This window comes from Mustelus asterias, chromosome 9, assembly GCF_964213995.1.
Source record: "Mustelus asterias chromosome 9, sMusAst1.hap1.1, whole genome shotgun sequence".
Taxonomy (NCBI): domain Eukaryota; kingdom Metazoa; phylum Chordata; class Chondrichthyes; order Carcharhiniformes; family Triakidae; genus Mustelus; species Mustelus asterias.
In genome coordinates, this window is record NC_135809.1 from 3,403,787 (window position 1) to 3,419,958 (window position 16,172).

A 16,172-nucleotide genomic window follows, 5' to 3' on the forward strand; every position below is an offset into this window, starting at 1 on the left:
GGGTCCGGCCCGCACCCGAATTGGGCGGCCCGACCATTTAAATGCATTAGCATGCATTTAAATCGATTTAATGAACCGCGCCCAACCCTACCGCCAAATCCCACTTTACCGTCTTCTGGCCCATTCTGGATCTGCGCTTTTAGCGACCTGCAGAATAAAAGTCCGAAGCGGATTTCTATTCTGCAGGGGAACCTCCGAAGCCCTCTCTGCCCTTGTGAAGTCATCATCCTTTGCGGACCCCACCGCTAACCCTAACCACCCCCCCCCCCCACCACCCCCGGGATCGGACACCCCTGGGAGGTAGACCCCCCTCGGCAGAGCACACCCCAACCTACCTCGATCGCTGGTCTCCCTCCACCATCCTTCCGTTAGCAAGATAAGCTGTATGTTCCTCAGCTAGATCCACTTTGGTCAACACAAAGATGGTCCTTCTGTCTTGTGGGTCCATCTGGCTCACCAAGTCAGTTACAATACTGCGTTCAGCATCTACTGAACCATCTTGGATACAAAGGATAATGAATGGTACTGGTCGATCTTCCTAGTGCTATCAGTACTGTAACATCAGGGATGGCTGCCGACACCAAGGATATAATTTTTAGCATAAGCAAGGCTTACATGCAGAACCCGAATGCCATTATCCTTTGTGTTAATCACTGACTTGGTGAGCCAGATGGACCCATACCCCCCCCCCCCCCCCCCCGAGGGTTATCTGGGTCCCGCCCCCTCTCCTCCTCCCACCACCCCCCCAGAGGGTGATTTGGGTCCTGCCCCCTCTCCTCCTCCCACCCCACCCCCTCCCCCCCCTCCCTCCGCCTCCCCCCTCCCCACCCCAGATGATCTGGGTCAGAGAGCCGCTCTCTCTGCTTTTTTCTCCCCGCCCGGGCGCGCTGCTTCAGATTTTTTTCGAACAGCGCATGCGCAGTTCAGAGCTCCGATCGTTCCGGCAGCGCTAAGCCCCGCCCACAGCGCGGATCGGACTGGAGCCGGCAAAACACGTATGGGCGTGCTGGAAAGAGGATTCCTGGCTCGGATCTATTTGACGCCCAGATTCGGCACTTAGACTCAAAATGGTAAAATCAGGCCCAATGAGCTTAGTCCTCTGGGTTCTAATTGTTCCAGCGATAGACGATCAATTCTCTCTCCACAGACGCCGCCTGGCCTGTCGAGAATTTCCAGCATTTTCTGTTTCAATTTCAGAATTCCAGCATCCACTGTATTTTTGCCTTGGTGTTCTAATTGGTTTTCTGCTTCTCGCTCACCAGTTTTGTGCTGTTTAAATGTTGTGGGCCTTGTGGTTTGGAACGGTTATGAGGCTCTGTGAGAGCTGTGACTCGGGACAACACTTCTGCCTCAGAGCCAGCAGGGTGGTGGCTTCAAGTCTTCCTTCAGAAGCCTGAGCACCCATTCCAGGCTAACACTCTGGTATTGTCACTGGAGCAGTAACCCAGAGACCCAAGCAATGCTCTGCATACCCAGGTTCAAATCCCACCATGGCAAATGGTGAAATTTGAATTCAATTAAAAAAATCTAGAAATAAAAGTCTAATGATGACCATGGTTGATTCCTGTAAAAACCCATCTGGTTCACTAATGTCCTTTAAGGAAGGAAATCTTTTGTCCCTACCCGGTCTGACCTACATGTGGCTTTAGACCCACAGCAATGTGATTGACTCTTAAAAATGTCCTCTGAAATGGACAAGCAAAATAAGTTCAAGAGCAGTTGGGAATGGGCAATAAATGTTGTCCCAACCAGGTGCCCATCCTACATCCCATGAATGAATTTTAAAAAACCTCCCAATGTAGTTACTGACGGAGTGTTGCTGGTGCTACCTTTGGTTTGAGACCACAATCTAATGCACTATGTGTCCTCTTAGTGATTATAAAATATCCTGTAGCCTGATTTGAAAAAGAGCAAGGGAGTTCTCCATGAAGTGCTGCCCAATGTTTATCCCACTGCCAATACCACTTAAAGACAGATCTGGTCATGATGACATTCCTGTTTGTGGGAATTCACTGTTTGTGAATTGGCTCTATGTTTCCTACATTCCAACAGTGAGTATAACAAGAATTGCAGCACCAGAAACAAGTCAATTCAGCCCGTGACTCCAGTTCTGCTGATTGCAATAGTTACAGGAAGATTTCACAAACTGCACTCATTTCTGAGCTGCACAGGCACCAGATTTGAAAATATTTCCATGTCAAAAAATAATTTGTGCCAGAAGTGTAAACTCCAGCGAAGGATCTTCATACACGTTGAGAAACACCTGTAATTGTTCTATTGTTTATGGGGGGGGAAGTTATCAGGGGGTAGGGCCTATTGCCGCTGAAGCGGCTGACAGCAAAGTACTGAGCAGGCCACTGCGCATGCGCTGATCTGTCATAATGGAGAGTGGCGCATGCTCAGTGGCACCGCACTGCTGGCCTCCCAATCACTGGCCAGCTCAATTGTTGGCCTTCCCGATCACTGGTAAGCCCCACAACCCCACATTGCTGGCCTCCTTGACCTCTCCAGGCAAGCCCCTATGCCCCACTCGCTCATCAGCCCCGATCTCCCCTTCCCCTGGTAGTCCCCACCACCCTCCCACTGGCAGCGCCGAATGCCCTCTTCCCTTCTCTTCCTCTGCCACCAATCCCTATGCAGAGTGGCAGCGGGACCCTCCCCCACTAATTGCCCCCCAATCGGCCCTGCCTCCAGGCTGGCACTGCCCAAGGAGCACTTCCATTATGCCCACCCCCCTCCTCCTGGGGGGCCTCAATGGCCTCTGTTCCCTCCAGCGGGGCTGGCCGCCTGTTCCCTGTTAGTGGGGAACGTAGTAACCTTTGCTGGAGTGAACTGCTCCCAGCACTGGGGGGAGGTGGGGTGAGATGCTAATGATATGGAAATTGCCTCTGTGCCAATTTCCAGTGCTGAACTGATGACTCCAAAAAACCTGGAACCGGAGGCACACGGAAGCCGTGATGTCCTCCACTGATGTTTCCTGGTGCGTTGCACTGAGAGAGCAGTTCAGCAGGCTGGGAGAATCGCCCCGTGGTGTCTGTCTCTTTAAGGTAGTACAGCAATAGAGGATCACCTAGGAGGGGGCATGAGGGACCAATGGAAACTGAGAGTGAGTGATCTCACCAGTGGGTGGAGTCCTCTCTCAGGAAGAATCTTCTGGAAGCATGTTGACCAGGGCTCTGCCCTGGGGCAGTCTTCATGCTGCATAAACCTCCTGTACCTAAGTTTCTCGATTCAATAAATACCTTCCTTGTTCCAACAAGGTCTGAAGTCTCTCTTAATGATTGTAGACGTCAGCCACACAAAATATGTAACAGTTTCTCCGTGAATTTTCTTTAATTTGCTCTTGAATACAGTGCCTCCTTGCTGGGGGCAGGTCCCACAGGAGCCAATCGCCCTCTCATGCTCCACGCAAAGGCTTGTGGGTGGTGAATGTTGGCAAGAGATTTGACCATAAGTGGATAAAATCCAGCCCAATCCTCACTTGTGTATATTTCACGCACATAAAGTTTATTTATTAGTCACAGGTAAGGCTTACATTAACACTGCAATGAAGTTACTATGAAAATCCTCCAGTCGCCACACTTGGGCGCCTCTTCAGGTCAATGCACCCTAACCAGCACATCTTTTAGACTGTGAGAGGAAACCGGAGCACTCGGAGGAAACCCATGCAGACATGGGGACTCCACACAGACAGTGACCCAAGCTGGGAATCGAACCCGGGTCCCTGGCGCTGTGAAGCAACAGTGCTAACCACTGTGCTACCGTGCCCCACCCCACATGTTTCTGGGACAGCAGAAGAGGCATAGTGGAGCCTCGGTGGAATTTCTAGCACAGTGACATGGTGGAGTAATCTCGCCCATCCGCCACTGGGTGAACTGAGTGGACTCGGTACAGAGCAGGGGTTGAATGACTTTGTGATTGATTCAGCTACTCCTGCCTTAACTGGCTCAACCATCAGGGGGAGTCACCCATATTAATCTTAAATAACTGAATGATTGTGTTGCAATGTGCTTCATGGTAAAGGGTTTGAGCTGGAATATAGCTGTGGGGAACGCGATGCCCCTTGGTCGATAGACCATTAACTGATGTTGGTCACTGAATCTATTTTTCTGCAATGAATTGTAACCTCTCTGTCCGCAAGTTGACTGTTGTTTAACACAGTGAGATACATTCATAAGAAACGAGGGCCTTTAAGGAATGTCAACTCCAAGCAAAGGTTTCTCTAGCCATTCAGTGATCTGTATCTCGCCGATAGCTGGGTGTGTGTTACAAAGCTGAGGGCTGAATGCGAAATGGTGAGATGTTGACGCAGCCATGGCGTTTTCAACACTCTTACAGCTTTGAACTCTCATTTTTAAATAATACAAGTTATGCGTGACATTAATGGACAAACATTCAACACATTTATGCTGCTTTTCTTTATCAACTATTTAGCCTTGGAGCACTCGCTGCTGAGTCACAAAATTATGGATTTAAATCCTCCTCCGGGCACTTGAGCACAAAAATTAAAGCTGACTCTCCAGTATTAAGGGAGTGCTGTATGGTTGTTGGTGCTGTCTCCTGGATGATCCTGTCTGCCCTGTCAGGTTAACAGAGACGTGCTGAGTGAAAGCTCCAGCACACAAGGCAATGCTGAAACAGTGCTGAACTCATGGGTTCTGATGAAAGGTCATTGACCTTTCATAACCCACATAGATTTAAGGTGCGTGGGGAAAAGTTTACAGGAGATGTGTGAGGCAAGTTTTTTAGACGGTGATGAATGTCTGGAACGTGCTGTCCGGGAAGGTGGTGGGAGCAGGTACGATAGCGGCATTTAAGGGGCAACTAGACAAATACATGAATAGGATGGGAATGGAAGGATACGGACTCTATGTGCAGACGGTTTTAGTTTAGTTAGGGCATCATGATTGGCACAGGCTTGGAGGGCCGAAGGGCCTGTTCCTGTGCTGTATTTTTCTTTGTTCTTTAATCTTCAACAGTTAACTCTGTTTCTCACTTTACAGACTCTGCCAGACCGGCCGAGTATTTCCAGATATTACATTTCATTCCTTCATTTAAATCATGAATATACATTGTGAATAGCTGGGATCCAAGCACCAGTCAGCACCGATCCCTGCTAGTCACTGTCTGTTTCTTGGAAAAAGACCCATTTGTTCCTACTTTTTGTTTCCTGTCTGCCGACCAGTTTTCTATCCATCTCAATACACTACCCCAAACCTATGTGCTTTAATTTTATACGTTGTTCTCTTCTGTGGGACTTTGTTGAAATCTTTCTGAAAGTCCAAATAAACCACATCCACTGGCTCCACTTAAGGGTGGCACAGTGGCACAGTGGTTAGCACTGCTGCCTCACAGCGACAGGGCCCTGGATTCGATTCCTGGCTTGGGTCACTGTCGGTGTGGAGTTTACACATTCCCCCTCATCTGTGTGGGTTTCCTGCGGGTGCTGCGGTTTCCTCCCACAGTCCAAAAATGTGCGGGTTAGGTGCATTGGCCATGCTAAAAAGAAAAAGGAGGCTTATGTTCGGATGAGACGTGAGCACTCGGGTAGTGCACTAGAAAGCTTTAGATTGGCTAAGAGGGAGTTGAAGAGCGAGCTTAGAAGGGCTAAAAGGGGACATGAGAAGACTTTGGCGGATAGGGTTAAAGAGAATCCTAAGGCGTTCTATAGGTATGTCAAGAACAGAAGGTTGGTTAGGGCAAGTTTAGGGCCAGTTATAGATGGCAGAGGGAAGTTATGTGTGGAACCGGAGGAGATTGGTGAAGCATTGAACCAATATTTCTCTTCGGTGTTCACGCAAGGGGACATGAATATAGCTGAGGAGGACACTGGGTTGCAAGGGAGTAGAATAGACAGTATTACAGTTGATAAGGAGGATGTGCAGGATATTCTGGAGGGTCTGAAAATAGATAAATCCCCTGGTCCGGATGGGATTTATCCAAGGATTCTCTGGGAGGCAAGAGAAGTGATTGCAGAGCCTCTGGCTCTGATCTTCAGGTCGTCGTTGGCCTCTGGTATAGTACCAGAAGATTGGAGGTTAGCGAATGTTGTCCCATTGTTTAAGAAGGGGAACAGAGACTTCCCCGGGAATTATAGACCGGTGAGTCTCACTTCTGTTGTCGGCAAGATGTTGGAAAAAATTATAAGGGATAGGATTTATAGTTATTTGGAGAGTAATGAATTGATAGGTGATAGTCAGCATGGTTTTGTGGCAGGTAGGTCGTGCCTTACTAACCTTATTGAGTTTTTTGAGAAAGTGACCAAGGAGGTGGATGGGGGCAAGGCAGTGGACGTGGTATATATGGATTTTAGTAAGGCGTTTGATAAGGTTCACCATGGTAGGCTTCTGCAGAAAATGCAGATGTATGGGATTGGGGGTGATCTAGGAAATTGGATCAGGAATTGGCTAGCGGATAGGAAACAGAGGGTGGTGGTTGATAGTAAATATTCATCATGGAGTGCGGTTACAAGTGGTGTACCTCAGGGATCTGTTTTGGGGCCACTGCTGTTTGTAATATTTATTAATGATCTGGATGAGGGTATAGTTGGGTGGATTAGCAAATTTGCTGATGACACCAAAGTCGGTGGTGTGGTAGACAGTGAGGAAGGGTGTCGTAGTTTGCAGGAAGACTTAGACAGGTTGCAAAGTTGGGCCGAGAGGTGGCGGATGGAGTTTAATGCGGAGAAGTGTGAGGTAATTCACTTTGGTAGGAATAACAGATGTGTTGAGTATAGGGCTAACGGGAGGACTTTGAATAGTGTGGAGGAGCAGAGGGATCTAGGTGTATGTGTGCATAGATCCCTGAAAGTTGGGAATCAAGTAGATAAGGTTGTTAAGAAGGCATATGGTGTCTTGGCGTTTATTGGTAGGGGGATTGAATTTAGGAGTCGTAGCGTTATGTTGCAACTGTACACAACTCTGGTGCGGCCGCACTTGGAGTACTGTGTGCAGTTCTGGTCCCCACATTACAGGAAGGATGTGGAGGCTTTGGAGAGGGTGCAGAGGAGGTTTACCAGGATGTTGCCTGGTATGGAGGGGAGATCCTATGAGGAGAGGCTGAGGGATTTGGGATTGTTTTCGCTGGAAAGGCGGCGGCTAAGAGGGGATCTTATTGAAACATATAAGATGATTAGAGGTTTAGATAGGGTGGATAGTGATAGCCTTTTTCCTCTGATGGAGAAATCCAGCACGAGGGGGCATGGCTTTAAATTGAGGGGGGGTAGTTATAGAACCGATGTCAGGGGTAGGTTCTTTACCCAGAGGGTGGTGAGGGATTGGAATGCCCTGCCAGCATCAGTAGTAAATGCGCCTAGTTTGGGGGCGTTTAAGAGATCCGTAGATAGGTTCATGGACGAAAAGAAATTGGTTTAGGTTGGAGGGTCACAGTTTTTTTTTTTTTTTAACTGGTCGGTGCAACATCGTGGGCCGAAGGGCCTGTTCTGCGCTGTAATGTTCTATGTTCTATGTTCTATGTTCTAAATTGCCCCTGAGTGCCATGGGAACTAGTTATGGTAAATGCATGGGGTTATGGGGATAGGGCCTGGGTGGGATTGTGGTTGGTGCAGACTCGATGGGCACTGTAGGGATTCTATGATTTTCCCCCTCATCAAGTCGACTAGTTACATAACAAAGAAGAAAGAACAGTACTGCACAAGAACAGGCCCTTCGGCCCTCCAAGCCTGTGTCGATCATGATGCCTGCCTAAAACCGTATGCACTTACGGAGTCCATATCCTTCCATTCCCATCCTATTCATGTATTCGTCTAGTTGCCCCTTAAATGCCACTGTCGTACCTGCTCCTACCACCTCCCCAAAAGAACAAACAACCTTGAAGAATTCCAGTAGATTTGTCAAGCATGGTTTCCCTTTTGTAAATCCATGCTGACTCTGTCCGATCCTGCCACTGTTTTCCAAGTGTTCTGCTATTAAATCTTTATAATGGACTTTAATATTTTCCCCACCACATCAGGTTGACTGATTTATAATTCTTTGTTTTCTCTCTACCTCCCTTTTCAAATAGTGGGGTTACATTAGTTACCATCCAATCTGTAGGAAGCATTCTAGTGTCGATAGAATCTTGGAAGATGACCACCAATATTTCCACTATTTCTCAGGCCACTTCTGGGACATAGGTTATCAGATCCTAGGGATTCATCAGTCTTCAATCCCATCAGTTTCCCCAACACCATTTCTCTGCTAATACTGAGTTCCTTCAGTTCCTCCCTCTCATTAAATCCTGTGTTCTCCAACAATTCTGGTATGTTAATTGTGTCCTCCTTTGTGAAAACAGAACTAGAGTATGTATTCAGTGGTCAGCCATTTCTTTATTCACCATTATAAATTCTCCTGTTTCTGACTATAAAGGGCCTACATTTGCCTTCACCAATCATTTTCTCTTCGCATATAATAGCAGTATAATATAGCAGTATAATATGAAGGGTACCATTCTTAGCAGTGTAGAGGATCAGAAGGACCTTGGGGTCCGGGTCCATAGGACTCTTAAATCGGCCTCGCAGGTGGAGGATGCGGTCAAGAAGGCGTACGGCGTACTGGCCTTCATTAATCGAGGGATTGAGTTTAGGAGTCGGGAGATAATGCTGCAGCTTTATAGGACCCTGGTTAGACCCCACTTGGAGTACTGCGCGCAGTTCTGGTCACCTCATTACAGGAAAGATGTTGAAGCCATTGAAAGGGTGCAGAGGAGATTTACAAGGATGTTGCCTGGATTGGGGGGCATGCCTTATGAGGATAGGTTGAGGGAGCTTGGTCTCTTCTCCCTGGAGAGACGAAGGATGAGAGGTGACCTGATAGAGGTTTACAAGATGTTGAGAGGTCTGGATAGGGTAGACTCTCAGAGGCTATTTCCAAGGGCTGAAATGGTTGCTACGAGAGGACACAGGTTTAAGGTGCTGGGGGGTAGGTACAGAGGAGATGTCAGGGGTAAGTTTTTCACTCAGAGGGTGGTGGGTGAGTGGAATCGGCTGACGTCGGTGGTGGTGGAGGCAAACTCGTTGGGGTCTTTTAAGAGACTTCTGGATGAGTACATGGGATTTAATGGGATTGAGGGCTATAGATAGGCGTAGAGGTGGGGATGTGATCGGCGCAACTTGTGGGCCGAAGGGCCTGTTTGTGCTGTGGCTTTCTATGTTCTATGTTCTATACCTATAAAAGCTTTTACAGTCAGTTTATATGTTCCTGCAGGCTTATCTCGTATTCTATTTTTCCCTTTTTCTACTTTTTCCCACCTAATCCCATCTGCCAGCACTTGGCCCATAGCCCTGAATGTTATGATGTGCCAAGTGCTCATCCAGGTACTTTTTAAAGGATGTGAGGCAATCCCCTTCTACCACCCTCCCAGGCAGCGCATTCCAGACCATCACCACCTTCTGGGTAAAAATAATTTTCCTCGCATCCCCCCTAATCCTCCTGCCCCTCACCTTGAACCTAAGTCCCCTCGTAACTGACCCTTCAACTAAGGGGAACAGCTGCTCCTTATCCACTCTGTCCATGTCTCTCATAATCTTGTACACCTCGATCAGGCTGCCCCTCAGTCTTCTCTGCTCCAACGAAAACAATCCAAGCCTATCCAACCTCTCTTCAAAACTTAAATGCTTCATCCCAGGCAGCATCCTGGTGAATCTCCTCTGCACCCACTCCAGTGCAATCACATCCTTACGATAATGTGGCGACCAGAACTGCACACAGTACTCCAGCTGTGGCCTCACCAACATTCTATATAACTCCAACATGACTTTCCTGTTTTTGTAATCTATGCCTCGATTAAGCTAAGTGTCACATTAGCCTTTTTCACCACCCTACTAATATACCCTTCTGCCTTCAGAGATCTGTGGACAAGCACACCAAGGTCCCTTTGTTCCACAGAACTTCCCAGTGTCATGCCATTCATTGAATACTTCCTTATCAGATTACTCCATCCAAAGTGTATCACCTCACACTTTTCAGGGTCAAATTCCATCTGCCACTTAGAGTCATAGAGATTTACACCATGGAAATAAGCCCTTCGGCCCAACTTGTCCATGCCGCCCCTTTTTTTAACCTCTAAGCTAGTCCCAATTGCCCACGTTTGTCCCATATCCCTCTATACCCATCTTACCCATGTAACTGTCTAAACGCTTTTTAAAAGACAAAATTGTACCCACCTCTATTACTGTCTCTGGCAGCTCGTTCCAGACACTCACCATCCTCTGTGTGAAACAATTGCCTCTCTGGACCCTTTTGTATCTCTCCCCTCTCATCTTAAACCTATGCCCTCTAGTTTTAAGCTCCCCGACCTTTGGGAATAGATGTTGACTATCTAGCTGATCTATGTCCCTCATTATTTTATAGATCTCTATAAGATCACCCCTCAGCCTCCAACGCTCCAGAGGAAAACGTCTCAGTCTATCCAGCCTCTCCTTATAACTCAAACCATCAAGTCCAGGTAGCATCCTAGTAAATCTCTTCTGCACTCTTTCTAGTTTAATAATATCCTTTCTATAATAGGGTGACCAGAACTGAACACAGTTATCTGCCCATTTGACCATCCCGTCTGTATCTTTTTATAACCAAGACACTCAGCATCGCTGTTAACCACCTGGCCAATCTTTGTATCATCTGCAACTTAGTAATCCTACCCCCCACATAGTCATCAATGTCATTTATATAAATGATGAATAATTGGGAATCCAACACAGATCCCTGTGATACGCCACTGGACACTGGCTTCCAGTCACTAAAGCAGCCTTTTGTCATCACCTTTGTTTCCTACAACTGAGCCAATTTTGAATCTATATGACCAAATTGCCTTGTATCCCATGTGAATTTACCTTCTTTACAAGCTTCCCCTGTGGGTCAAAGGCTTTGCTAAAATCCATATAAAGTACATCAACCGCACTACCCTCATCTGCACACCTGGTTACCTCCTCAAAAAATTCAATCCAATTTGTTAGGCATGACCTCCCATGACGAAGCCATGCTGACTCTCCCTGATCAAACCTTGTCTCTCCAAGTGGAGATAGATGCTTTCCTTTAGAATTTTCTCCAATAGTTTCCCTACCACTGACGTGAGACTCACTGACTCACTGGCTTATCCCGACAACCCTTCCTAAATAGCGGATTCACATTAGCTGTTCTCCAGTCCTCTGGCACCTCCCCTGTGATGTGGAGATGCCGGCGTTGGACTGGGGTAAACACAGTAAGAAGTTTAACAACACCAGGTTAAAGTCCAATAGGTTTATTTGGTAGCAAAAGCCACAATCTTTCGGAGCCTTAAGTGGCTTTTGCTACCAAATAAATCTGTTGGACTTTAACCTGGTGTTGTTAAACTTCTTACTATGACCTCCCCTGTGGCCAGAGAAGAATTAAAAATTTGGGTCAGAGCCCCTGCAATCTCCTCCCTTGCCTCCCCCTGCAGCCAGGGACACAATTCATCTGCACATGGAAATTTATCCACTTTTAAGGCGGCCAACACCTCCAAAACCTTTACCTTCCCTATATCAATTCGCTCAAGAACTTTGCAGTCTCTCCCCTTAAATTACATACCATTGTCCTTATTCTCTTCTTTATTGTAGATTCTAACATTTCCCCGACTACCAATATCAGGCTTTGAGGAGAGACCTGCTATCCCAGGCTGATTCCTGGGATGGCAGGTCTGTCATATGAGGAGAGACTAAGTCAATAAGGATTATATTCACTGGAGTTTAGAAGAGTGAGAGGGGATCTCATAGGAACTTATAAAATTTTAACAGGGTTAGGCAGGGTAGATTCAGAAAGAATGTTCCCGATGGTGGGGGAGTCCAGAACTAGAGGTCATAGTTTGAGGATAAGGGGTAAACCTTTTAGGATTGAGGTGAGGAGAAATTTCCTCACCCGGGGGTGTGGAATTTACTACCATGGAATGTAGTTGAGGCCAAAACGTTGTGTGATTTGAAGAAGAAATTAGATATAGCTCTTGGGGCTAAAGGGATCAAGGGATAAGGGGGGATCAGGATATTGATTTTGATGATTAACCATGATCAAGATGAATGGCAGAGCAGGCTCAAAGGGCCGAATGGCCTACTCCAGCTTCTAGTTTCTATGTTTCTATTCTATGTTTACCTCTAGCTCCCCAGCATGTACTGCTAGATTCTTAGTGCACCGCCCTGGATCTCTTTGTTGTTCAGCCTTGGTTGATGGACAATTATTCCCAGACAACCTGTTCTTTTAATAGATTAGTGACATAATTAAAAGCATTTTCTTTGGTGAAAAGATTGAACCATCCAATAAACTGAGTTAATGAATTCTTGATGGAGAGTATATTGTCGAGCTTAGTCACTGTACAGTTTCAGCAGATGTTGCAATTCAATTTCTTTTTCTGATGGTGACAAATTAGCAGAAAGTTAACGAGGTTCCTATTTTTACACCAATCCCAACAATATTGACTGTCAAGTGATGGCTTGCTGGATGTATTTAGCATTCAGCTGCAGGATGAACCCGAAAGAGTGCAGTGTTTGGAGGGAGCAGGTTAAATGCAGATAATCATTGCAGACTACAATCTATTAATGGGATAGTTTAACAGTTATTTGGTGGTGTAAGAGCAGTAAGTCTTCGGCAGAACTGGAGGATGCTGAGGGAATGATTGTTCCTTGGACCACACACTGGCCCTGCTAGGTCTTTGCTGACTGTTAGAAAATCCTTCAGAAGGATTTGATTCTCTTTGTTCTCGCCCCAGCGCTCCCCACTCCCCCATTCCTACCCCACAGTTACTTTGAGTGACATTTTGTCAGAATTGATAAAGAGAGCCGTGATTGGTAAATAAAGGGAGGGCTGGTCCAATGAGCCAAATGTCAATCAACCAGGAAATCCTTTCACCAACAATTCAAATGAGGGGAGCCGTCAACATCTTTGGAATTTCAGTCAGTGGCTCCACGGCACAGTAAATGTTCCAGTTCTTGGGAAAATCTTGTAAACAAGTTGCAATGAACAAAACCAAGAACAGTGAGATTTCCACAGTCACTGCCTTTCCCTTTATCTCACTCAGAGTAATGTATCAGCTCAGTGGGCAGCGCTCTTGCACACTGAGTTCACTGGTTTGAGGGTTCAAGCCCCCACTCCAGAGACCTGACCTGCAATCCACTGTGGGAATGCTGCACTATCATTTGGGTGAGAATTTAAACTCCATCTGTGCTCATACCCAATAATTATGTACGGTGGCACAGTGGAGCTGCCTCTCAGCGCCAGGGACTTGGGTTCAATTCCCGGCTTGGGTCACTGTCTGTGTGGAGTTTGTACTTTCACCCTGTGTCTGCGTGGGTTTCCTCCGGGTGCTCCGGTTTCCTCCCACTGTCTGAAAGACGTGTTGGTTAGGTGCATTGACCCAAACAGATGCCGGAGTGTGGCGACGAGAGGAATTAGTGTTAATGTAAGCCTTACTTGTGACTAATAAATAAACTTTACTTTGTAAAGTGTGGGGAAATTCTCCCCATGTGACCTGGAAAATAGTTTGCTGAGAACTGCAAATAAATGGACAGAAGGGCAAATACAAAATACTGTGGATGCTGGAGTCTGAAACAAAAACAGAAAATGCTGGAAAATCTCAGCAGGTCTGACAGCGTCTGTGGGGAGAAAATAGAGCCAACGTTTTGAGTCTGGATGACCCTTCGTCAGAGTGAGCGGGCAACCTGTCCTCAAAAGACAAGATATGGAGATGCCGTCATTGGACTGGGGTAAACACAGTAAGAGTTTTAAGAACACCAGGTTAAAGTCCAACAGGTTTATTTGGTAGCAAATGCCATTAGCTTTCGGAGCGCTGCTCCTTCGTCAGATGGAGTGGATATCTGCTCTCAAACAGGGCATACAGAGACGAACATCTCGCCAAGGCCATCCCCACACCCCCACTTCTTGCCTTCAAACAACCGCACAACCTCAAACAGACCATTGTCCGCAGCAAACTATCCAGCCTTCAGAAGAACAGTGACCATGACACCACACAACCCTGCCACAGCAACCTCTGCAAGACGTGCCGGATCATCGACACGGATGCCATCATCCCACGTGAGAACACCATCTACCAGGTACACGATACCTACTCTTGCAACTCGGCCAACGTTGTCTACCTGATATGCTGCAGGAAAGGATGTCCCAAGGCATGGTGCATTGGGGAAACCATGCAGACGCTACGACAACGGATGAATGAACACCGCTCGACAATCACCAGGCAAGAGTGTTCTCTTCCTGTGGGGGAGTACTTCAGCGGTCACGGGCATTCAGCCTCTGATCTTCGGGTAAGCGTTCTCCAAGGCGGCCTTCACGACACACGACAGCGCAAAGTCGCTGAGCAGAAACTGATAGCCAAGTTCCGCACACATGAGGACGGCCTAAACTGGGATGTTGGGTTTATGTCACACTATCAGTAACCCCCACAGCTTGCCTCCTGAACTTGCAGAATCTCACTGGCTGTCCTGTCTGGAGACAATACACATCTCTTTAACCTGTGCTTAATGCTCCCTCCACTCACATTGTCTGTATGACAATGGACGAAAAGAAATTGGTTTAGGTTGGAGGGTCACAGTTTTTTTTTTAACTGGTCGGTGCAACATCGTGGGCCGAAGGGCCTGTTCTGCGCTGTAATGTTCTATGTTCTATGTTCTATGTTCTATGTATCTTTAAGACCTGGTTTGTTGTAGAGATTCGCATTCTAATCAGTATTCTGTAACTTGATTTTGTGTCTCTGTATGCCCTGTTTGAGAGCAGATATCCACTCCATCTGACGAAGGAGCAGCGCTCCGCAAGCTAATGGCATTTGCTACCAAATAAACCTGTTGGACTTTAACCCGGTGTTGTTAAAACTCTTACTCAAAAGACAAGCCACCCATTTCTGGTATTGCAATGTGGGGAAATGTGAAATGATTCACTCTGGCCACAGGAATAGAAAAGCGGAACATTTCCTTAATGGGTGAAACTTGTAAGTGTTGATGATCAAAGAGAGTTGGGTGTTCTGGTATGAGGAATGCAGAAAGTTAGCATTCGGGTACAGCCAGCAATTAGGAAGGCAAATGTTGCCTTCGTTGAAAGGGATTTGAATACTGGAAGAAAGAAATCCTGCTACAATTGAACATGTTTTTGGTGAAACCACATCTGGAATACTGTGTGCAGTTTTCATTTCCACCTTTAAGAAAGGATATACTTACATTGGAGGTGATACAGTGAAGGTTCACTGGATTAGTCCCTGGGATGAGTGGACTATCCAAATGATGAGGGGCGGACTAAATTGAGCTTATATTCTCTGGAGTTTAGAAGAATGAGAGGCAATCTCATTGAAACTGACAAGATTCTGAGGGGGTTTGATTAGGGTAGATGCTGAGAGATTGTTTCCACTGACTGAGGAACCTAAGATACGGGGTTTCAGGATAAGGAGCAATTTAGGACGGAGATGAGTTACTTCAATGAAAGGATGGTGAATCTTTGGAATTCTCTCCCCCAGCGGATTGTGGTTGCTCCATCGTTGAATACGTTTAAGATTGGGAGAGACAGATTTTTGGTCTCTCGGGGAATTAAAGGATATAGAATCATAGAATTATACAGTGCAGAAGGAGGCCATTTGGCCCATCGGGTCTGCACCGACCACAATCTCACACAAGCCCTATCCCCGTAACCACATGCATTTACACTAGCTAGTCTCCATGACACTAAGGGGCAATTTAGCATGGCCAATCCATCTAACCTCACATCTTTGGACTGTGGGAGGAAACTGGAGCACCCGGAGGAAACCCACGCAGACACGGGGAGAATGTGCAAACTCCACACAGACAATGACCCAAGCCGGAAATCAAACCTGTGTCCCTGGTGCCAGCATGCCACCGAGAGACCTGACCTTGCATGGGGGGAAAATGGAGTCGAAGCCTAAGATCAGCCATGATAGTATTGAATGGTGGAACAGGCTCGATGGGCTGAATGGTCTACTCCTGCTCCTATTTATTGTGTTATTGTATTCTTCCCCAATCACCAACTAAAACTGGTTGTCTGGTAACTTATCTTGCTGTTGTCTCAGAAAGGTTGCTGTGCACTAACTGGCTGCCATGTTTTCCTGCATTACAACTGTAGTGACATGCTTTGAATGTTCTGAAGATGTACTATTTATATTAATGTTCTCCTTTTTCCCATTGACCTCTTTTTGATTCTTGTTGCCACATT

At 46.7% G+C, this 16,172-nt stretch overlaps 1 protein-coding gene across 1 annotated transcript in view; it reads left to right on the plus strand.

Annotated features, from left to right (window-relative positions):
• Positions 1-16,172, plus strand: part of LOC144499038 (uncharacterized) — a 122,878-nt gene that overhangs the window by 79,319 nt on the left and 27,387 nt on the right. The gene's annotated exons all lie outside the window — the stretch shown is intronic.